This window comes from Mirounga angustirostris, unplaced genomic scaffold (assembly GCF_029215605.1).
Source record: "Mirounga angustirostris isolate CCGP_5_RB_7025 unplaced genomic scaffold, mMirAng1.0.hap1 SCAF_5, whole genome shotgun sequence".
NCBI lineage: Eukaryota > Metazoa > Chordata > Mammalia > Carnivora > Phocidae > Mirounga > Mirounga angustirostris.
Genome location: NW_026991713.1, coordinates 32520709 through 32547080, shown reverse-complemented (window position 1 = coordinate 32547080; position 26372 = coordinate 32520709).

Sequence of the window (26372 nt, the reverse complement as noted above, 5' to 3'; positions counted from 1 at the left end):
TTTTAAACAACCTTCTCAATTTTCTTTGTAATCCGAGGTATTTACTTATCAGCACTTTCTTAAATGAGAAATTATCATATTACCTTTTTACCTTTTGAGATATTTACCACTTTATTGTTAAAAAAACAGCTAAGAAAGAACTTTGCCCAAAAGTTAGTAATACCTTATTTCTTCACTAAATCAAATAGCCTTCCAATATATAAATTTACTTACTTTTTTAAAAGAAAGTTATATTTATCTTTTGATAGAAGTATGGAAAGGCATATGTGAGTGAAAGCATATGTTAGTGAAAGCAAATTAATGCAAACAGAGATTTGTAACTAGAGGTATAACATTTATTTTACTAGGAGTTGATTGAAGCAAGTCTCAAATCAAATATAGGCCTCAGTCTTTGTAAAAATAGCACATAGGGGATTTTGTAAGAAGGAGCTGTGATAGAACATAACCCACAGCCTTTCATCAGAAGATTTAAATTTCCTTTTTGGCTTAAATATTAATCACTGTGTAATTTGAACATGTCATTTAACCCCATTGAGACTCAGTATTCAAGGCTGTAAAATGAACATTATGTTTACCTCCCAGAATAGTTGTGGAAGTTTTATTACATATATATACACACACACATATATATATATGCCTTTAAAAACTGTTCAGTTAGATAGAAATGTTAAGTATTATATCATTTTGTCTACTTTTTTTTGGGGGGGGTGAGTTCACAGTCACCACATTCTAAAGTCTCCTGTACATTTCTCAGAATCCATTTCCTATAGGTTCCTAGTCAGATTTGTCAATGAGAGGTACATGTCCAAGATTTGGAAGGGGGAGGAAGACATGCCATTAAATCTGTATTCAGAGGCAGCTGTAGTCAGATGTGTGAGCAGAGGTGAAATCCACAGCAGGTTCTTAGGAACCACTGGTCTTGGTTCTTCAGGCTGAGATCTTTCTTATTGATTCCCCCCAAACTTCACTGACTCCATCACAATTTTTACTCCTTCAGTTCTAAAGACTCTGTATTGTTTTTTTCCCCTAATATTAAATACTGTTTACCTAAAATATATTGAATTACTTCTCTTCACCTGGTGAAACCATGAATAACATGCCAACACTTACTTTTCTGTCTGTATCAAATGTTGGTAACTTAGGGAAAGTGTAGCAGTCATTTGTGAACACAAAGTAATCAGTTTAATATCAAGAGGATGTAATTATATAACACTATAATTAAGTAAATTTTGGCACTATTTATAAACTTTCCACTGTGAAGTTAACTTCCTACTGTCTTCTTTTAATTCCCAACTTCTGTGTGGGGTGTGTGTGTGTCTGTTTCCCTTGATTCTCTAGAATCTTTTTGCCTTTCATTTAAGTTGTCTAACTTACTGACATAAAATTATTCATAGTATTTCTTTATAACCTTTTTTTACTTCAGCAAAATCAGGGTAATGTTCTCTCTTTCATTTCTGATTCTAGGGATTTTATTCTTGTCCCTTTGTTTCTCGGTCAATCTGGCTATAGGTTCGTCCACTTTAAAAAAAAAAAATCTTGGGCGCCTGGGTGGCTCAGTTGGTTAAGCGACTGCCTTTGGCTCAGGTCATGATCCTGGAGTCCCTGGATCGAGTCCCACATCGGGCTCCCTACTCGGCAGGGAGTCTGCTTCTCCCTCTGACCCTCTTCCCTCTCATGCTGTCTCTCATTCTCTCTGTCTCAAATAAATAAATAAAATCTTTAAAATAAAAAAAAAAAAATCTTTGCAAAGAACCAGCTTTTGGTTTCACTGATTTTTCTCTATTGTTTTTGTATTTTCTATTTCATTAAGGTACGCTCTAATCTTTATTCTTTCCTTCTTTCTGCTAGCTTTAGATTTAATTTGATCTTCTTTTTCTAGAGTCATAGGTTGAAGTTTAGGTTTTTGATTTGATATCTTCCTTCTTTTTCAATCTAGGCATTTTACCGCTATACATTTCCCTCTAAGCACTGCTTTAGCTGCATCCCATAAATTTTGATGTGCTGTGTCTTCATTTTTGTCCATCTCAAAATATTTTCTAACTGCCCGTGTGATGTTTTTCTTTGGCTTATCTGTTATTTGGGAGTATGTTTAGTTTCCAGCTATTTGTGAGTTTCCCAAAGATCTTTCTAATAATTGGTGTCTCATTCCATCCCATTGTTGTCAGACAACATACCTTTTTATTATTTCTTTTTAAATATATGGAGGTGTGTTTTTTTTTGGCTAGGTACATGTTCTTTTCTGATGAATGTTTCATGTGCTCTTAAGAAGAACATACATTTAGGGAGCCTGGGTAGCTCAGTTGGTTAAGCGACTGCCTTCGGCTCAGGTCATGATCCTGGAGTCTCTGAATCGAGTCCCACATCGGGCTCCCTGCTTGGCAGGGAGTCTGCTTCTCCCTCTGACCCTCCCCCCCTCTCATGCTCTCTGTCTCTCATTCTCTCTCTCGCAAATAAATAAAATCTTAAAAAAAAAAAAAAAGAAGAAGAAGAACATACATTTTGGGGCCCCTGGGTGGCTCAGTCATTAGGCATCTGCCTTCGGCTCAAGTCATGATCCAGGGTCCTGGGATCGAGCTCCACCCACATCAGGCTCCCTGCACTGTGAGAAGCCTGCTTCTCCCTCTCCCACTCCCCCTGCTTGTGTTCCCTCTCTCGCTGTATCTCTGTGTCAAATAAATAAATAAAATCTTTTTTTTAAAGATTTTATTTATTTATTTGAGAGAGAGAGAATGAGAGAGCACATGAGAGGGGGGAGGGTCAGAGGGAGAAGCAGGCTCCCCGCCGAGCAGGGAGCCCAATGCGGGACTCGATCCCGGGACTCCAGGATCATGACCTGAGCTGAAGGCAGTCGCTTAACCAACTGAGCCACCCAGGCGCCCTAAATAAAATCTTAAAAAAAAAAAGAACATACATTTTTCTCTTTGTAGATGAAGTATTCTATAAATTTTCATTAGGTCTTATTGACAAGGATTCAGGCTCTGTTCTACATCCTGCTTCTCTCCCTGAGACAGAATCTCCAAACCATACCTCTGATGTTGAGGGAGGTGAAGATGGAGACAATGGCCTGCTTCTCTCTAAGTAACACTTTCACTTTAGAAGCTGAGAACTTGGTACATGGAGGGAGAAGCCACAGGTCTCCTTGGTTCTCCTCTCTCAGCGTGGAACCTCCACTACAAAATCTGGGCCAGGGTGGTCAGGGCCCCAGTTTATTTAGCAGTACCAAATAGCCCCCTGACTGGGAGCTGGGGAGAGAGGGAGATTGTGTTTTTATTATTTCATTCTGGAGTAGAGCTTATATCTCACTAAACAATGAGGAATAGAAGTGACAAAGATCTTGGTTTAAATACCATGGAATCACACACCTTACCACAACTTTAGAGTTCATTAATTTTGTTGTTGTTGTTGTTGTTGTTTTTATCTGCTATATGCCTATAGATCCACTGCCAGAGAAGGTAATACTTTTTAAAATTGTATTTTGTACATTCATCTGTCCCTTTCCAATAGTGCTAGCACCAGTATTGGAAAGAGTATTATCTTTTTATTCTATGTTAGATTTTTATATTGTGAGCCATGATCAAAATCATCATCAATAATAATGATAATATTATTAGGGGATAAAAATACCCTTTTTAAAAAAAGATTTTATTTATTTATTTGTCAAGAGAGTGAGAGAGAGAGAGAGAGAGAGTGAACATAAGCAGGGGGGTGTCAGGCAGTGGGAGAAGCAGGCTTCTTGCTGAGCAAGGAGCCTGATGTGGGACTCAATCCCAAGACTCTGGGATCATGATCTGAGCCAAAGGCAGATGTTTAGCCAACTGAACCACCCAGGTGTCCCAAAATACCCTGTTTTTCAACATTTCTCAGATTCAAACAAGACAATCCAAAAAAAAAAAAGTACTTTGGGATGCTATTGACTGCTTCATGGTTCTCCCTACTACCAATTCAGACTTCATCAGGATGTCTGTCCATAACCACTGGGGAAGCTTCATCTGTGAACCCCCTAACTGGTCCTTGGACATCCCCAACATTCCACATGCCTCACCCACCTCTTCATGGCTAACTCCCAGCACATGCTCCTATTGACAATGAGAGTAAGTTTTTGCAGACTGCTAGCATGCAAGTGCAGAGAGCCAGTCCAACTCTGTGGGAGGGGTGAAGACTCACAAACTTGAGCATGTGCATTTCAGGGCACTGCCTCAGAGAAATAAACAGAAGGCTTGCAACACCTAGCCTGGATTTGCAAGACTGGGAGAAGGCATAAAATCCTAAGAATTCCACCCTCCACCACCACCACCAACAGAGAACAGAAGTGTAAAGCAGGCAAATCTCTAGAAAAGATCGGAGAAAGCCTCAAAATACCTTCACCTTGGAATAATAGGTGAAGATAATTCTCTTTTGAAGCTAGTCAGTAAAGACTGTAAAAGATAACTGTTTATTCAAATGTGAAAACAGCAATACAAGACTTCAAGGAACACAAAAAGTCCAGGAAATGTAACACTACCAAAGGAGAACAATAAATTTCCAGTATCTGACCCCAAAGAAATGGAAATTTATAAATTTATAAATTGTCTAGCAAAGTGTTTAAAATGACTATTTTAAGGAAATTCAACAAGACAACTCAACAAAATCAAGATAACAATGCCTGAACAATACAAGTTCAACAGAGACAGAGATGAAAAAAAAAATAGAAATTCTGGATTTAAAGAATGTAATTTATAAAATTAAAATAATTCAGGAGAAGCCATTAACATCAGACTTGAACAAGCAATAGAGATAGTCTATGAACTTGAAGACAGGACATTTGAAAGAATCCATTCAAAGAGGAAAAGAGTAAAAAAGAATGAAAATGACTGACATTAGTGAATTATGGGACACCTTCACAAGAAATGATATTCTCATTATGGGAGCCCAGAAAGAGAAAATACAGAAAATGACAGAAAACTTGTTTAAACAAATAATGGCTGAATACTTCTCAAAGCTGGGGAGAGGTATGGGCATTCAGATACATGAAAGCATAGCATCCCATACAGATTTGAGCAAAAACAAGCAAAAAACTCTTTCCATACAATGGAATCACCATATGGCTATCAGTAGATTTCCCAGGCAAAACTTTACAGACCAGAAGAGAGTGGCATGATATATTCAAAATTCTAAAAGAAAAACAACAACAAAAACAACTGCCAATCAAGAAAATCTGGCAAAACTGCCCTACAAAGATGCAGGAGAAAAAGACTTTCCCAGATAAAGTTGAGAGAGTTTATCAGCACTAGATCTGCCTTACAAGAAATGCTAAAGGGAGCTCTTCAAGCTAATTAGTAATATGAAAACATATAAAAGTATAAACACACTGGCAAAGGTATACATATGGTCAAATTCAGAATATTCTAATACTGTAAGGGTATGACAGTACATAAATCACTTAACTGTAGAATAAATGTTAAAAACAAAAGTATTAAAATAACTACAGGTACAAAAATTTGTTAATGAATATACAACATATTAATATATAAATATATAAATTATGACATTAGAACACAAAAAGAGGGGAGTAACAGGGTAGAGTTTTTATAGATGATTAAAGTGAAATTGCTATCAGCATAAAATAGGCTATTATGACTATAAAATATTCTGTGCAAGACTCATGGTAACCACAAACCAAAAACCTAGAGTAGATACACAAAAGATAAAGAGAAAGGATTCAAGGTATACAAGTACAGAAAATTATCATATCACAAAGGAAGATAGCAAGAGGTAGGAAGGAACAAAAGAATTAAAAAGCAGCCAGAAAACAGTAAGATAGCAATAATATATCCTTACCTGCCAACAATTATTTTAAATGTAATAGACTAAATCCTCTAATCAAAAGACATGGAGTGACAGAATGGCTATATAAAAATAGTGAATAGATATAAAAGTATATGCTGCCTGTAAGATACTAATTTCAGCTCTAAGGATACATATAGACTGAAAGTGAAGAAATGCAAAAAGACATTTCATGCAAATGGAAACCCAAAAGAATAGAAATGGCTATATTTATATCAGACAAAAGAGACCTTAAGTAAAAAAACTAAAAAAAAAAAAATTACATAATGATAAAGGGGTCAATTCATCAAGAGGAAGTAACAATTTATAAATATATATGCACTCAAAATTGGAGCAACTAAATATATTAAACAATATATTAACAGATCTGAAGGCAAAAATAGACAGCACTGCAATAATAGTGGATTTTAGTACCCCACTTTCAACAATGGATAGATCATCCAGACAGAAAATCAATAAGGAAATAATGGACTTGAACTACACTTTAGCTCAAATGAAACTAACAGACATATAGAGAACATTCCATCCCACAGCAGCAGAAAATACATTCTTCTCAAGCACAAACAGAACATCCTCTAGGATGGATCATATGTTAGGTCACAAAACAAGTCTAACATATTTAAGAAGACTGTTACTATCAAGCGTCTTTTCTGACTACAACAATATGAAATTAGAACTCAGTAACAGGAAAAAAGGTGTAAAATTCACAAATACATGCAAATTAAACAACACAGAACAATGAATGGATCAAGAAGTAGCAAAAGGGGAATAAATAAATATCTTGATACGCATGAAAACGGAAATAAAACATACCAAAACTTACGGGATGTAGCAAAAGCACTTCTGAAAGGGAAATTTATAGCTATTAACACCTAGATAAGAAAAAAGAAACATCTCAAAAAGACTGGCTATTTTGTATCTCAAGGAATGGAGAAGAACAAATTAAGCCCAAATTTAGGGGAAAGAAGGAAATAACAAAAATCAGAGCAGACAAGCAAAATAAGCCAGTCATAGAAAGACAAATACTGTATGATTTCACTCATATGTGGAATTTAAGATACAAATAGTGAAGGAAAAAAAAAGAGAGAGAGAGAAATCAAGAAACAGACTCTTAAGTGGAGAACAAACTGATGGTTACCAGAAGGGTGGTGGGTGGGAGGATGGGTGAAATAGGTGATGGGGATTAAGGAGGGCACTTACTGTGATGAGCACTGAATGATGTATGGAAGTGTTGAATCACTATATTGTACACCTGAAACTAATATAACGCTATATGTTAACTACATTGGAGTTAAAATAAAAATTTTAATAAAACTGAACAAAACAATCGTCTTCCAAAAAAATCAGAGCAGAAATAATTGAAATAGATATTAGAAAAAATAGAAAACAATAGCAAAACTAAGAGATGGTTTTTTGAAAAGACAAAATTGAAAAACCATTAGCTCAACTAAGAAAAAAAAATAAAAGATTCAAGTAAATAAAATCACAAAAAAAGGTCAATATAACTGATGTCACAGAAATTAAATTTTCATGAGACTACTATAAATAATTGTATGCCAACAAATTGGACATCTCAGAAGAAATGGATAAATTTCTAGAAATATACAACCCACCAAGATTGAATCATAAAGAAATAAAAAATCTAAACTGTATAAACCTAAATAACCATAACTGGTAAGGTGGATTGAATCAATAATTTAAAATGTCCCCACAGAGAAATGCCCAGGACCAGATGGCTTCACTGGTGAATTCTACCAAACATTTAGAGAAGAGTTAATGCCAGTCTTTCCTAAAGTCTACCAAAACTTTGCAAGGAGTGGACACTTCTAAACTTATTTTAGGAAATCAGCATTACACCAATAACAAAACCAGACAAGAAATTACAGGACACTACAAGAAACCATAAGACACTTATCAGAAAACTATAGGCCAATATCCCTGAGGATTATAGATGCGAAAATCCTCAACAAAATACCAGCAAACCAAATTCAACCGTGCACTGGAAGACTTATACACCATGACCGAGTAGGATTTATCCATGGGTTACAAAAATGGTTTAATACATCCAAGTCAATTAATGGGATGCACAACATTAACAGAGTGAAAGATAAAAATCATATGGTTAACTCAACAGTTACAGACAAAGCATTTGACAAAATTCAACATCCTTCCGTGACAAAAACTCTCAGCAAATTAGGTATAGAAAGAATATCTCAATGTAATAAATGTCATATATGGCAAGATCACAGCTAACATTATACTAAATGGTGAAAAGCTATAAGTTTTTCCTCCAATATCAGGAAACAGACCAAGATGCACAGTCTAGCCACTTCTACTCAACATATTAATGGCAGTCTTTATCATAGCAATTAGGTAAGAAAAAAAATAAATAAAAGGCCTTCAAATTGGAAAATAAGAAGTTACAAAAAATAATAACAATTTTTTTAAAAAGGAAAATAAGAAGTTAAATTGTCTCTGTTGACAGATGACTTGATCTTACATATAGAAAACCCCAAAGACTTCACCAACAAACTGGTAGAAATAATCAAGGAATTCAGTAAAATTACAGGATATAAAATGAACTTATAAAAATCAATGCATTTCTATACACTAACAATGAACTGATTGAAAGGGAAATTAAGAAAGCAATACTATTTACAATACCATCAAAAATAAAACTCTTTCAGATTCATAGGCTACCAAAGAACTGAGTATTTCTTTTGCTATCCGAATGTTCTGCAACATGCATTTTTAAAGCATATGCAATCTAAACGGTTATGGAGTTCCAAAGGGCCTTAATATTTTATTTTATTTTTTTAAAGATTTTATTTATTTATTTGACAGAGAGAGACACAGCGAGAGAGGGAACACAAGCAGAGGGAGTGAGAAGAAGGAGAAGCAGGCTTCCAGCTGAGCAGGGAGCCCAATGCAGGGCTCGATCCCAGGACCCTGGGATCATGACCTGAGCCGAAGGCAGACACTTAATGACCGAGCCACCCAGGTGCCCCAGGACCTTAATATTTTAAAGGAATTTCTATCTGCAATTATTTGATATAAAATTCAAGTAACTATAATCATTCTGTAAGTCATTATGATAATTATCTATTTGTACATGATTGTGGGTAATTATTTTTCTTAAAATTCTTTACTTATTTCTATGCAAGTTATTCTAAAAGTATTCTATATGTTCTTAAATGAATTCAAGGTACATTTATTCATTTCTTTGCAAAAAATATTTAATATATTTCATATATATGGATATGTGTAAGTTTATATATGTAGATATATAACACATTGAATATATAATAATTACACTTCTTCCACAAAAACAATATAAATACAAAGTATATTTGTTATAAATTAGCCATGAACTGTGGTTCTTTATAGGACTAGAAAGATGTAGTCTTTAAAGCTTAAAGAATAAATGAACAAACAAAAAAAGCTACTCCTGTTTCTAACTATACAGGTAGAAATTGCCAAAAAAAATCCCTTTTCATCACAAAACCTAAACAGGTTGCATTGTATTTACATTTTGTTGCTGGGATTGTCATATCATGTAAGCTTATCAAGAAAATTCATTTCCTTTATCTCTTTATAGTTTCACTGTAGTGATTCTTCCAAAATACAAAATTAATCATGTTACTAACAACTAAAACTCTTGTTCAGTGCCTTGTTTAGTTCAGTGCCTCCACAGTGTGTAGTGGATAAAGCTTAAACTCCCTGTAGGCAAAGACCTCTTGATTACCTCTTTTGCTTTTTGTTGTAATGTTCATATATATTCATATGATAAAATAAATTGTATGTATTTTATGTACAGTATTTTGTTTAGACACGAAATACTTGACAATCTGAAGTAAGTAAATACTCGACACTCTGAAGTAAGTAAATACTCACCGACAGAATGAGAGAATCTGTGAATGGAGGAGAGAGCTGATATGTGTCCTTTGAGAAATATACAATATATAAAAATAATATAAATACATTTTTCCTTCTTCATTGCATATAAACTGCTAAAAGTAGCAAGGGGGGTGTGTTATCTGTCCATATACGTAGCCTTGATATACACTTTTTACATTTAGCAGCTTTGGAAATTTAGTAAAAATGCATAGATCCTATAAGCCTATTTCCTCACCCATTAAATAGATAATAAAAATATATTATTTCACTGGATGGTTGATTAGAGGAAGTAAGATATGTAAATTTATTCACATAGTGTCTGCCACATTATGTACACTCAAGAATGCCAACTATTATTATGATTTTCTTTTTTTTTTTAAGATTTTTTATTTATTTGAGAGAGAGAGAATGAGAGACAGAGAGCACGAGAGGGAAGAGGGCAGAGGGAGAAGCAGACCCCCTGCTGAGCAGGGAGCCCGATGTGGGACTCGATCCCGGGACTCCAGGATCATGACCTGAGCATAAGGCAGTCGCTTAACCAACTGAGCCACCCAGGTGCCCTATTATGATTTTCATTATGCTGTCTGTGAACATTAGAATTTAAATTCTAGCTCTTCAATGGACATCTAACCCATTTGCAGAAACGAATACCAGTCAACAAATATGTGATAAACCAATCTAAATGAGATCAAAGTTTTGAACATTTTAAACCATTATGAATGTTGTACATAGTTTGATTTAGCCTGAAAAACAAATTAGTAATGCTAAGCGAGAAATAAGGGTGACTGCTAGTTGTTGCTTATGGTGAACAGTAGGACCATACATTGTTATGGTGCTGCAGAGTTTGCTGTTTGTGTCACACATCTGAGCTCAAGACAGTGTGGGTGGGGTGGATATTTTCTCATTTTTAAACTGAGGAAATTGGGCTATAAATTGGAATATAAAGAAGTTAAATTACCTTCCAAGTTTGCAGAGATAGAAATTGATTCTTTGCGTTTCAGAGCATTGTTGAACTTAGAAAAAAAATAGAGTTAAAAATATCAGGAGGTAACTTTGAGGAGAAATAAAGAAAAAGTACAGTTTTATATAATATCTGCTAAATATATTTATTCACTCAAATGTATTTATCAAAGATTAGACACGGTTCTATTGGCTCAGCTCCCTTTGTGAACAAGATAGACAGGGTCTTTCCTCTCTGAGCTTATAGTAGTGCAGGAGATTGAAAATCCAAAAAAAAATAATAAATTGATCCTGCATGTGATTAAGTTCAAGGAAAGCAGCAAACAGGTTGCCAAGAGAAAAGGAAGAATTAATGATGACTACCATTTTCTCTTTTTTAATTTAATGTGATTTATTGATTGGGGCAGATGGGAAGGAACAGATTCATGTCATGAAGAGAACTTAAATTGAGATGGCAAAGACAGTATGCAATGTATCATCAAACAGGCACACTTTTGAGACTGATAGAAGAGATTCTCAATAAGTATTGCAGGACAATTTGCATAAGCTAGGGTTGTCACCCTAGAGATAAGTAATATCAATAGGTTAAAAGAAAGAATAATAACTAGTATTTATGAAGGACTGTGTGCCAGGCTCATACTTTATTTAAATATTCATTAATATGTTTCTCCCCAAACTTCATTGTTACTACAGACATTTTGCAGGTGAGAATACTGAGGGAGAAAATGAAGTAATTTGCACAGATCACAAAGCTCGTATAGGGTGGTCCTGGGCTGTCACCTCCACCAGCCCAACTCTCAAGCCAATGCTCATAAACAGTAAATATTATGGCCCTCACAGGAAGCACTTTCATCACTAAGTGGTGTCTCTTTGAGAATGAAAATCATCTTCCTAAAGTGATAGAGCACATACACAAAGGATATGATCTGAACATTTTGAGGTGTGATTCTGAGCAGTGGATCTTATACCAAAGAGCACAATGTTATCCTTACAAAATGTCTATGTTTTACATATTGGGTTAGAAATCTGGCTTAAAGAAACCAAAAGTCTGACACAAGAAAATCATTAACCTGTTAGTAAATACTTTTGAAAAAATATCCCAAGGGTAACTTCCAGTCCCCCCAAATGATTCAAATTATATTGGAATTATTTTTTTTTATGTCTTCTGAACTTCTAATCACAAGTCTCCCTTAAAATCCTCCTCCTCATTTTTCTAGGCAGCAAATTAAGTCTGCAGTGCCAGAAAAAAACCTCTTCAAATTCTTAATCAAGAGAAATGGTTCTTTGTTATTATTTTACTACTTGTAATGAGTTGATTTAATTAAGATTGCTGTAGTTATAAACAACAGAAACTGACTTTGCCTGACTTAACAAAAAAGGAACTTTATTGGAAAGATAGCTTGGCTGTTCATTGAATCCCAGGAACAGCTAAGAAAATACACTCCAGGTAATAGAGCTAAGACAATGACACCTGACAGACATAAGGAAGCTGGGGCTAGGAGAACTTCTCCCTTCAGTGCTGCATTTACCAAAGTTCAACTCTAATGGTTTCCATTTTCTTGATCTCTCCATTCAAAGTTTAATATTCCCAGAAGAGATGATCAGACAGCTAGGCTTTGGTCTACTCTTGGATCAGTCATCAATGGCTGGAGATGTAGGACACCAAAAGGAGCTTTGTCTTTGAAATTCTTTTAAGGAATGGGAAATTCCAAAATTTCAACCTAATTGGCATCTTCTAGCATTCTATGCATGTATGTTGTTCACACATCCACATACATGCATAGACATATACACATAACACACACACCATGTTATCTCCCTCTATTCAGAAGGTACCTGCTTAATACAACCCAACCCTACTACCCAGGGACTCTTCTTCACCAAAGGAGATAACTGGAAGTCACATCCAGCTTTTCAGAGATGATAGAATGGATATTATATATATGGATATTACATATGTCAATATTCAAAAACTTTAGAAACAAATTAAAATTTAATACTTTTACTATTTTATACAGTGAAAAAAGAAGAAATGCATGAAAATACATATTCTTCTATTAAAAACAAAACAAAATGGAAAAATGATTCTATTCAGCAAATAGGGAGATTTTAGTCCTCATATTTGCAAGTGTGACAAAACCATAGGGAGCATACATCACTTTTCCCCTCAGTTTTGTTTTGCCTTCAGTTCTTATTCTAACTGACTGGGGTAGAATTATTTCTCCTTTGGGAATTTCTTTCTAAGACCACTAGCTAAGTGTGTAGTCATAGTACAGAAAGTTAAAGTTTATGGACTATTAAGTGTGAAGCTAAGAAATGTTACTACACGGATTCTGGTCCATTTCTTTTGATTAAGGGACACTATTTCACAGAATATTTTGAATTCTGAGAAACACCTTCTAATCCTCATGAAGTGTGGTCTGCTTATAACTGACCTTACAGCTGAATTTTCGATATGGCATTCAATTGTTACATAAGGTTAGATGTTTCTAGATTATACACGCTTGGTAAGAATGGTACATCTGGTTCCTTAATTTTCTGCTAGATACAGATTTTGGTCAGTTTTAAGAAAAGATGTTTCATGCTATTAAACCTGCAAATTTCACCTCTGCAATTATGAGCAAATTTTTTTCACACATTTAGTAAGTACTTATTTTTTTTATGAGTATACATGATCACTGGCATTTACTAAATAGGGTATCATATCATGTCCATAAGATTGTTGATAGCAATGATAATTTTCTGGTGATCAATTATCAATATTTCTAGTCTCTAGGTTTTCTGAGAAGTCCATTTCCAGAGCCAACTCTCAATTTTTCATTTCAACTCTCTCATTATCCAAGTCACTTATATCTAACAATTGTTATCCTCAACATGACATAGATCTTGCATTAGGGCTATCCATCTGGGAAAACCAAGCAATGGTAAATACTTCTGGAAGTTCTGACCACTTGGAGAAATCCCTTTTTGAGAGAAATTCAGGAACATTCCATCCCCAGCAAGTGCTGGCATAATTGAGAATCACTGGCCACCTCGATCAAGTTCTTTTCTCACTTTGGTTGGCTAGATGGGATCTCCTGAGATCACAGCTGTGGACTAAGAGAGGGTGCATATTTGGCAAGCATAGGCAATTGTATACTAAATGTAGACAATGAAATATGAACTCTGAATATTACTACACCTCTACTTCTAATCTCCTACATTTCTGCACACTGGAATTCATGTGATGCGGGCATAGAATATATTCCCTTTTTTTTTTTTAACTTTAAGTCATTATTTTTCTTTCCTATCATCTTAAATGCCATCTGGTATGCAAATATGTAAAAAAAAAAAAACAAAAATATAGATTCTCATACTCTTCTATCATTCTTTTGTAATTAACAATGAATACACAAAATAACAGACATTTGGGACCGCATTTGGCTTGTGTAGCTCCCTTCTTTAGCTAGAGCAGAGCATAAGCAGCTTGCCCTGCTGACTGAGAAGTTCACCATCTCCAGTCCCTGTTAACTCACTCAGAAAACACAGCTGTGCATATTACCTCTGAATGCCCACTTCCAAAAGATGCATTTTTAACATCTACTGTCCTCATTGGCATTCAGTATTACATGATAAAAGCAAACAACTATCAGGATTTCTGGAAAGAAGAAGATCACATTACCTTAGATAAAGCAATTGTTTTGGCATTGAATCTCTATCCACTTGGAGATCACTCTGATACATGGTTTCTATACAAATTTCTCCTACATAAAATGACAGATTGCACACACAGAGATTTTGGATATTGCTTAGTTTAAAAATCTACCTATTAGCATCACAATATTTAAATAATTCATAACATGTTTCAATAGTGAATTGAATTTTTAAAACACCTTTCCTGGGTAATGATATTTGTCCTCTATATTTTGTAAGCATATGATGCATCACAGCTAAAAAGATATTGAATCTTTTAAATGGCTAATTTATAAAGAGTAATAATTGAAGAAAAGGGAAATCCTCATGTATTTTTTTCTCTTGTCATTAGAAATACATGCCATTTACCTCTTTTAAAAGGTATTAAGCTCTGAAATTAAAATCCTATGATTCTTGATGTATATAGAGCTATATATAACAACAGTATTTTTTACCTAAAACATGATTTTATCTATTTAATAATTTTAAATAGTAAATTAAAATATCTTCAAGGAAAAATTCATTTTGGCAACACTATAACAAAAATAAAGAAATTCAGGATAATAGTTATCTCCATAGGGGAGGAAAGTGGATAGGCTGGGTGGCATATATAGGAAATATAAAAATCTTATGACTGCTATTTCATAAAGTAAATTGCAGATATATAGGGGTCTAATTTTTTATTACTATTTGTGATTATTTTTTAGAATGTACTTAGAATTTATGTACATAGTTCATATGTGTAATAATATTTTTCTATTTCATTTTTATTTTATTATAGGTTTTGCCATTACAGAAGTTTGCAAATTTTATGTAGTCAAATCTATTTATGGTTCTTGGTATGCTTGGTTGGGAAGATCTTCTGCACCACAAGGTTATAAAAATACTCTCCTATATTTTCTTCTACAAGTTATACATTGTTTTGTTGTTGTTTTGAAGACCTTTTTTAGAACAATGAAAAATTTCACAGTGAAATTGGGAAAAAGGTACAGAGATTTCTTATATATTGCTTTCCTCCACACATGCATAGCCTCCTTCACTATTAACATCACTTTTCTGAATGGTGCGTTTTTATCAAGGATGAACCTGTATCGATACATCATAATCATCCAAAGTCCATAGATTACACAGTTCACTCTTGATGTTGTATATTTTATGAATTTGGGTAAATGTAAAATGACATGTGCCCATCATTATGATGTCATATAGAGTATATTTGCAGTGTTCTGTGCTCCATCTCTTCATCCTCCTCCCCGCCCCCCTACCTAGCACCTAGTATCTTTTTTAGCCATATATATCATTATTTTTTTTAAACTAATCTTTGGCCCAATAGATATTAGGCAATGATTATAAGTGTTAAAAATACCGCTAAATGTTAAAACTTATAATCTCTCTCATCACTAAAAATTCTTTGTAAAGTATATATGACATACTGAATTAGATCCAGCCTTGTAAAAAAAACAAAAGAACCAAAAACTTATAGCAAATATATCTTATGTCTCTTTCGTATTGCTTCTCTTTGTGTCATGTCGGTAACAACATTGACACTAGCATGAGACATTATTCTTAATCACACAGGACTTCTTTGCACAACTTTATTTCATGTTCACTGAAAACAAGGTGAATGGTGGTGTCTTGAGTTATGCTAAATTACTAACATCTGTAATTTTTATTATGCAAAGAGTACCTTAGAGAAAAAAAATAAATAAAAGGGTGAAACTAGAGGTAAGGTAGACTTCGAAAATTTATTTAAGTGAGAGTTTATTTTGACCCACCATCCATACTTCTCTTTGGATAATTTTTCTCAATCTATGAATTCTGCCTGATATCAAAACTTACTAAGGTAGGTTAAGTCATAACACCTGTTCCATATCCTTAAGCTATCAATATTTTACTATGCATCTCATATGCAGCTGAAGAAACTTTAATTTGAGGTTGTGTCTTTCATGATTTGTTGACAAAAACAGAATATGATGAAAAATAAAACATAATATCTGCTTTTAATGAGTTAGTAATCTGATGAAGAAGATAAATAGGGAGCCCTAATGATCACACCACATGATAAAGTCAATAATGAAAAGACGACCAAAAAAGATTTATCAGGCAGCATGTAAGAAAATTCTATAAAAAGATCTAATATTGCAGGAAAAGTTAAAAATATGAACAAGATTTGATTCTTTAACACATGAAAATATGCTTGTATTTTATAGAACATACATATCTCTCAAGCTCTTGACCAAACTTTATATAGGAGAAAACTGTATTCACTTTTCCAAAACATAATTCATTATTTCAAATAAATGAATTTGTGGGACCAGAAGACCAATTTGAGCTACATCCCCCACAACTGGAAGAATTTTAGAATTACATGAAGAACTGCTTGAAATGTGCTTTCAGTGTTGTGATGGTGATGGGAATAAGAAAGACATCAGAATGTCGCACTTGGTATGAAACTTTCTTGGCCTTTTTGTACTTGTCTCAAATACTTTTCCACAGTATGTGTTATATTTAGCTTTTGTTTTTGTCTACTGTTCTACAATGAATCATAAAACAGTTGAAAATGTTATAAAGAAAAATGTGGAAATCAAAGCAAAGCAAGTGAGAAAGCTTTATTTCAATGAAATAAAGCCAAAATGTATTGACAATTCTTTACTCTTCTGAGCACAGTAAAAAAATTGCATGCATGCTGAAGAACAAATTATCAGGGTGTGCACCATAATGATAATAATGAAATAATAATTAAAAGAATTGTGAATCAGCATCCACATGCATGATGTGACAAGAACATAGCATTCTTTGTTGGAAAAGCATGCAAAATAATTGGCAAAATGGACAGAGAGACAAGGTACTCAAGGTCTCAGATTCTTTACCATCGTTAATTCAGAAGAAGACAATAATGTCTGAGAAGTTAAAGGTGAAGGCAATGGCAGAGAAAAATTAGTTGGCAAAGGAGTTGTCTTTCAAAGCAAGCCTGAGAAGTTCAACAGTATCAAGAGCCAAGCTATGCTCCTGTTATGGACACTATTTGTATCCCCTAAAAATTCGTATGTTGAAAGCGCCTTTTGGAGGTGGGGCCTTTGGAAGGTAATTAGGATTAAATGAAGCCATGAGGATGGGGCCTTTATGATGGCATTAGTACCCTCATCAGAAGAGGATGAAAGACCAGAGCTCTCTTTCCCTCTCCTTGAACACATAGAAGAGGTAATATGAATACATAGCAAGATGTTGGTTGTCTGCAAGTCAGGAAGAGGGCCATCACCAAAACACAAATTTGCTGGCATCTTGATCTTTGACTTGGACTTCTCAGCCTCCAGAATTGTGAGAAATAAATCTTATTTAAGCCACCCAATCTATGGTATTGTGTTATAGCAGCCTGAGTAAGCTAAGACAGCTCATATCATCAAAATAATATTGAAAGCTGCCCTAACTCTTTATGAAGAAATTGCTTTTTTCCTGTACTAACTATATATAAAAAAGGAAGCTATACTGCTAAATAAATTTTGTTGTAGATGAAACAGGATTGTTTTGAAAGAAATATTGTCCTGTAGATTTATCCTTCAGGAGAACAAAATACATGGGTATGAAGGTTTCTAGAGCTGGCTATAATCTATTTATCCAGGCATTTGTGCTAATAATATTATGTGAAACCCAAACTAACTACCATGAATTCTGAAAAATACATTTACTCCAAAATATGTCCAAAGGAAAATGCAAATTTTCTGGAAATCCTCAAAGCCTCTCTTGACTTGAGAATTTTTGAGAATCATACACAGTCTTATCTCTGACCCTTAATAAACAAAAATATTGCAAAAAAAAGTCCTAAACATTTTTGACTCCCAAAATTCAGCTAAGAATGTAGAATATAGTGCTAACATCCAAGTGATTTTCTTCCCTTCAAATATTACATTACATGTGTAATGTGTAGCCCATGGCTCTTGAGTTTTATAGTCCACATGATTATGGCATTCATCCAGACTGATTATCAATTCCTTATGCAAAACCTGGGCCAGGATACAGATGTTAAACAAGAAGCTTTACTAAAAAATGTTTTGAAACTTCTGACACAAAAAAGGGTTTGAAAACCAAAAAAGGTTGAAAAAAAGAATTTATCAACCAGGCATGGCAAAAAAAATTTCTACATCGACACCAAGGAATACAAGAAACCAACTCTACAACTGTGGTTTATTTGAAAGGTTTTGTAAAGATAGTTGAGGAAGAATGAAAATTGACGCCCCTAAAGAAGGGTATTAATTTTGATGAAGCTGATGAAAAAGATGCCAGAGAGCTCTTGAAATCACATGCAGAGAAATTAATAGCTATACTTGTTGAGAAGGATATAATCCTTGTTTGAAGAAATGGAGATGATCACAACTTTAAGAGGCACACTGTAGAACCACAGGTGCCATACACTTTCAAGGAATGTATGAGCCATGCAAGTGTAATGCTAAATATTATCCCTAAATGTACAGGCTAGAGGAAAAGTCCTCTTTTGAATACTGTTTTATGTCTCTTACTGTGATGGTTCAGATTCTCTAGAAGCAGACACCAAGGCAGAAGTAAAAGGGCAACAGATTTATTGAGAGAAATACTTATGAAGATAAAGGAGTGAGGGATCAGAAGTAGGTCGGTATTGCCTTCAGACCACAATGCAGTTCTGACATCTGTGATGAAGGAATGAAGACTGTTTAGAAAGAGCCTCAGACTATGAGAAAGTCTTGGGCAGCTGATGGAGAGACAAAGAGCACAGATTTCCCATTGGAGGCATCATACATGGGTCAGAAATGGCTGACTTTGGTAAGTATCTTTGTTGTGCTCACTCATGGGCAAGGAGCAGTCTGAAGCTTGCTGTTCTGGACTCTCCATAGCAGTAACAGAATGATATGAAAATTATGTCAGTTCTGCTGGATCTGACAGTTTACCCGAAGTTTCCCCTTCCTCACCTAACTCCTCTGCCTGTCACCCTCAACAATTCATCCACTGACTGCTTCAACAACCCTTGCCTCCTCCCATCTCAACTTTCTTCACTATCAACCTCATTTAATAATGACTCAATATAGAAAGTTTTTTCTGAATCTTCTCATAATAAATTATTTATTATTGTATTTTATTTATAGTTCTTATTTGAAGTATAGATTTTACCTTACAGTATCAATGTATAAATTGTACTATTTTGCATGCAATTTTTTTGTTAACAACAATATTAATTGTTCAGGGACAAGAGGCAATTTTTTTTTTAAAGATTTTATTTATTTATCTGAGACAGAGAGAATGAGAGCGACAGAGAGCACATGAGAGGGGGGAGGGTCAGAGGGAGAAGCAGGCCCCCTGCCAAGCAGGGAGCCTGATGCGGGACTCGATCCCGGGACTCCAGGATCATGACCTGAGCCGAAGGCAGTCACTTAACCAACTGAGCCACCCAGGCGCCCGAGAGGCAATATTTTTTTAAGATTTTATTTATTTATTTGAGAGAGAGAGCACAAGCAGAGAGAGTGGCAGAGGGAGAGGGAGAAGCAGGCTCCCCGCTGAGCAGGGAGCCTGATGCAGGGTTCAGTCCCAGGACCCCGGTATCATGACCTGAGCCCAAGGCAGATGCTTAACCGACTGACCCACCCAGGCATCCCAACAGGCAATATTTTAAATGCTTTACATCATATTATGATAGTTTGATATGTAGATAGATGATGATTGATAGATAGACAGATATTTTTAATGTTTTAATTACATTCTAAGAAACTAATTTGAAACTTTGGATTTACGTAGGAAGTTGTCAGGGGAAAAAATGCCATTATTTGCTGTAAAGAGTTTGGCAACTTGGAGGATATCTAAGTTATAGCGACTTTTGGCCTCAGGGTATATTCAAACTCAACATCTTATTCTAGAACCTCTATCCAGTTCTCCAACCAGCCTCATCGTCCACTACTTCACATCACACATTTTATTCTATAGTACTAATGAAGAGCTTATAGTTACTTGAATGTATTATTCTACTTCAGATTTGCATTCCTTTAGTTATGCTATTCTCCATGAATAAAGTATTCCCATCTACTACCATCTTCCACAACCTGGTTAAATCACACACATCCTTAAATCCTTGGCTTAACTATAATTTCTCCTAGTTGGCTGCATACTCTCTTCTATTCTTCATTTTCCATAGATGCCTACTATATATTTACCTTATCCCATAGGTTTGAGGTCAAGAATGAGCACTTATGCTTATGTTCTAAAGAGGACAAAGGGCAAATCAAAATGGTAGATGTGCCATATCTGTGTCTATCTCTTTCTCTCTCTCCTCTTAAGCCTTTTTTCTGCTTTTTCTTTTAAAAAAACAACGAATTCCAGTATAGTTAACATACAGTGTTATATATCAGTTTCAGGCATACAATATAGTGATCCAACAATTCTATACATTACTCAGTGCTCATTGTGATAAGTGTACTCTTAATTCCCTTCACCGATTTCACCCAACCCCCCCGCCCTCCAGTTGCCTCATCTCTGGTGACCATCACATCAAGCCATTTTTTAAAGAACAAAAGCTTAATTATAAAAAATTCTGCTCACAAAAATCACTATCTCTTATTGTGCTTGCTATAATTCTGAAAAACTCTTATGTAACTACAAAACCTTCCATAGCTAGTGTTCTCTTTTCCAACCTAAGGTGCTTATCAAATGAATCAGAAAAATATGAATCAAGGGCACCTGGGTGGCTCAGATGGTTAAGCATCTGCCTTTGGCTCAGGTCATGATCCCAGAGCCCTGGGATCAAGCCCCACATCGGGCTTCTGGCTCAGCGGGGAGCCTGCTTCTCCCTCTCCCTCTCCCTCTCCCGCTGCTCATGCTCTCTCTCTCTCTCTCTCTGTGTCTCAAGTGAATAAATAAAATCTTAAAAAAAAAAAAAAAGAAAAATATGAATCAATGCATTTGCATGTCTTTCATGATAACATGACCAGACATTACTTCATGATTTGTATCTAAAGTTCATTTTTCTCTAAAAGGATTAATTACATAACCTTTTTCCCTGTAAATGATAAATAAGTTAATAATTTCAGCTTCCATAGTAATATATCTAAATTAAAAGAGTTACTTGGGGATAGCTGAAAGATTTTTAATTAATATTTGAGGATGATCATACCAAGTCATATGCAATCTCTGCTGTCTATAATTGTTGATGTAAAAAGAAAAAAATAATTATCAAAATGGCTGATTTTAAAATTACTCAACATAAATTTTTCTATATATAGTGTATCCCAACATATAATTACAAAAGAAAGTACCCTTGTATTTTTCAAACTACCTACTCATATTTTATATATTTAATCTGCTTATCTCAACTTTTGGGTAAGGTGGCAATGAATCTGACAAGGTGGATAGTAGACTTAATTAATCAGGAAATATGGGATGCCCTGAAGCTGTTGTATACATGTCAGGATTGGCAAAATATCCACTTTCTACAAGCAAGAAAAAGTCATGTTTCACAGTTATTATGCAATTACATTGTTATTTCACAGCTGTCAAAAAGCATCGTCTTTTTAAAGTATGTACTTAAAAAACTTTTCAATGTTTTAACTAATAATATTTCAGAGACCCTATGAATATTGTAACTAGAAGCACCTTAAAAGGAGATTAGCCAATAAAATCTTTTATGTAATTTTCAGTAGAACAAAAAAACCTCTATATCATAGATTCAATAGGTATCACATAGCCTTAGATAGATAGATAGATAGATAGATAGATAGATAGATATATCAAACAGAACATATAGAGTGAGCTAACAAAATTATAGATATTTAGTCTGACAAAGACAAACTTAAGTATCATTCAAAACAAGAAATAAATTTGAAACCTAGTAAGGAATGCTTTTCTTTAATTTACTTTATAACCTTTACCCATAGTTCAGACACAAAGTGAAAGGCATATAGAAATACAAAATAAGGGGCACCTGGGTGGCTCAATTGGTTAAGCATTCTGCCTTCAGCTCAGGTCATGATCCTACGTCAGACTCCCTGCTCAGTGGGGAGTCTGCTTCTCCCTCTCCCTCTGCCCCTCCTTCTTCTCTCTCTCTCACTCACCTTCTCTCTCTCAAATAAATAAATAAAATCTTTGAAAAAGAAGAAAAAAAAGAAATACAACATAAAAAGATAGTTAAGGAGATTGGGTCAAATGGATAGGAGTACAATAATGAATAGAAATCAAGCTGATTTTAGTACACAAAATGTACACTATAACATCCTCTGCAATGTTAAAAGTCAACTCAAATTAAACTTTAAACTTCCTAATAGACAATAGAAAGAAGCATTATTACATAAAATATTTACAGTTCCCATAATGTAAAATATAGACCAGAACTTTAGAAGCCAGGCAATAATTTCCTGGTTCTGCATCCTGACAGAAATAATTCCGATGGGTTGACAGGCCACTCTGTAATATCACATCTTCTACAGCATACCTAAAATAATGCTGTTGTAATAAGCAGCCTCTAAGATGGAATTAAAGTAAAAAAGGAGTAATAAAAAAAAGTTTTAAAAAAGGAGCCTAAAATTATCCCTGCTTTACCACCTTAAAATTATTCAATTTGTATCAACAGACAAGGTATTTATAAAAGGCTAATGCAGTGTACCTCACAACTAATTCCTTTTTACTAAATCTAATATTTAACAGACATCACTGAAAACTCTAGTCTCACCTTGCACCTTTGCTTGAGATGATGAAAAGAGCTAATAGTACCAAAGCTCAATTATTTATCTTCTGCCATGTTTTACTGTGAAGCCCAACTTAACATCTCATTAAGAGGAAATTAGCTTGAAAATTTTGAGTGTTGGAGCAGTGTTCAATAAACTCACATTACGATTTGGAAGAAATAAAGTTGACTTATTTTAAACAGAGATGGAGCATCATTCACCAAAACATGTTTTAAACAACATTAATCCTTTGAGATATTGTGCAATTTTGAGAAATGAAAAACGAGAGAATCCCAAGTCACATTATCAAATCCATGGCTCTGTGAAATATTGGAGGAATTATTTTGGCATTTTCCTGAATTTATATAACCTTAGCATTTCTTTTTTTAATTTATGCAAAACACTGTAGTCAAAAGTGGAATAGATGAGGCTTAGCCTGGTTAGATAGAAACACAGCTAGAGAATTAATAAACATAAAAAATTTAGTGAATGATGAAACCCACAATTGAGACAGATTCTTGCACAATTCTAGAAATACAAAATACTTCTGAAATATTTTATTGAGCTGGACTCTTTAAGCCAGTGTCTAATAAGGAAGTTGTAAAATGTCTACAAAATTCTGGTTAGTTGTGTTGAGCTCATAGTTCTTATTTACTTCACAAATAAAGATATGCATAAAATGCCTTAGATAGTAATGATTTAGATCTGAAACTAGTATTCATAGAGAATTAGAGTAATGATTTGAATCATTCAGGGTATAGTGTCAGTGTTTGTTACTACCAGCTTGGGAAATTTCAGTGTCTGATTTATAATTTTTAAGTCTAGTCTGAGGAACCTCTGCTGTACTTGAAACAAATTGCTTCCTTTCCTTTATACTTGGGATTGTTGATATCTATCCTTTGAAAAAATGAATGATTCTGAATTAGAAAAATTTATAATTTACTAGAATATTCCTTTGAATGGAACTTTTGTTAAAAGTAAAAACAATATAAATATAATTAAAGATCTACAAACATAAGCAATCATTGAATTATAAACTTTGTAACAATAAGAACAAGAACGAGGAAGAGTGAATTTTACTATTTGTGTGGACATTTCAAAAGTTTAGTTCATATGAGTTATAGTTTGATGACCAGAAAATGTGTCATTTCAGTTTTGATCTTATTGAAAAAAACAATAGAAATCTTTCAGTTTTGATCTTATTGGAAAAAACAATAAAAATCTTCTTTAAAAAATGAGATTTTACACAGAACATGCAACTCATTTATTTCTGTATGCTGAATGCTGTTCATGTGAACTGACTTTTATTAGAGTTGACAAGACTTGTTTTTTCTCCCTGAAGTTCAATGAAAACACCTTTCTCTCAACATGTTTGTCACAACCTTTGGACATACAAAAGCCCAGGGAGAGAAAAGTAAACATAGGCATATACACATCTATCAATATTTTGATATAACAAACCATTCAGGCAAGGGACTAGATGTTTAGAAGACTAGCAGAGGGACATAAGTCTTTCACTGCTAGGTCACCTGCATAAATTTACTTCTTAAAAACATGTAACTTGTGCTCAACTATTGGGGACATGTCACTGGAGAAAAGAGAACCCAGCAAGAAATAACAATTTTAGCAATTAACAATACAAAATTCATTAATTAAATAACTATACTATTGGACCAAATTTTAAAGTATTTAATAATCTCTTTATTTTGAGCACCAGTTTCTCCTTGTGGACTGAAATAGGTTGGCTTAGTTGGTTAGCATCTGGTAATAAATCTGAGGTCCAAACAAACTCTGAAAATGAGTTAGTATTAGTCATTTTTTCCCCTGCAATCTGCCTCAATGTTGGCCAGTTGTTTAATAGTTTTTTTTTTTATTATTGTCCAGATATGTTTAGCACTCACACAATTATTTTAACAACCTAACTTAATCTTTTTAATAGCTACATATTATCTTTATGTCTATATGTATTATTTTCATTGTAACAAAACTCGATTTTTCCGTTTTAAACTTTCTTCCATCTCCTGATTCTTTTATTAATTATGCCAGTGCGACCATAGTAACTCCAGAGTGATACCCTCAAGAAATTTTAATTTCATTATATTTGTTGTTCTTTCTATCATGAGCATACACCATATTACATAAGTAGGACAAAGTACTTGCAATTAAATTTAATTCTAATTACCTCCCTCTTTCCATGGTCCTCACTGTTAACAAAGGTAGTCTCAACACCCAAGTGGCATATATATCTTCCCATATTATTTTAGTCCTTTCTAAAGACTTGCTTTTTTATATTTCCCTTTATGTATTCTGTACAACCATGACAACAGGTCATTTTTCACACTGCCCCACTTCACTCTCCCTTCCAGTTTACATTCTTTTCTTTCTTTCTTTCTTTCTTTCTTTCTTTCTTTCTTTCTTTCTTTCTTTCTTTCTTTTTTTACACAGCTTCCTTTTCTTCTGTCAAAAATCTTCACATTTTTCATCTGTAAAAATCCTACCAGTCAGTGAAAGTGAAAATAAAATAGTGTCTTTATAGGATGGACCTACTCTGTCCCTGCTAGCAGAAGCAACCTAAAGACATATGCTTTTATACTTCTCTGATTTTTACCACTAGTTTGCAAGCTAATTACAAAAAAAAAGTATGAATCTTCTGATCAATATTTAAAAATAAACCTAAATTTGGAAAAATGGTATATATTTGTTGAAGCAATAATTAAAAATATAATTTTCTATAGTACCCAGTAATTTTCTATATGAAATAAACTATTAGATACATAGTAGATATTCAAAATTAGTTTTAAAAGAAAAGAAACTAGGTAAATATGGAACTGTAGGGAAGAGATGTTTGTTTCTAGCCAAGATGGTGTAACAAACTGGATTTATCCTAATACCTGAGATAAATAAAAGTCTGGATAAATATTTGAAACCCTGGGGAACAAGGAACACGAAATGGCTCAGCACTACAGGACCCTTTCTTCATAAGGCCATTACCCTCAAAACCAGGAGACATAGCTGACTTTCCCAACACAGATAACAGGCACAGAGACTTACCCAAAATGAGAAAGCAGAGAAATTTATCCCAAATGAAAGAACAAGACAAGGCCATGTCCAGAGATCTAAGTGAAACAGATATAAGTACCATGCCTGATAGAGAATTTAAAATAACGATCATGAGGATACTAACTGGACTTGAGAAAAGAGTGGACAACATGAGTGAGACCCTTAACATGGAAATAAGGAATAACATAGCAGAGATAAAGGCTCAATAAATGAAATGAGAAACACACTTGATACAATGAACAGCAGGATGGAAGAATCAGAGGAACAAATTAGTGACCTAGAAGA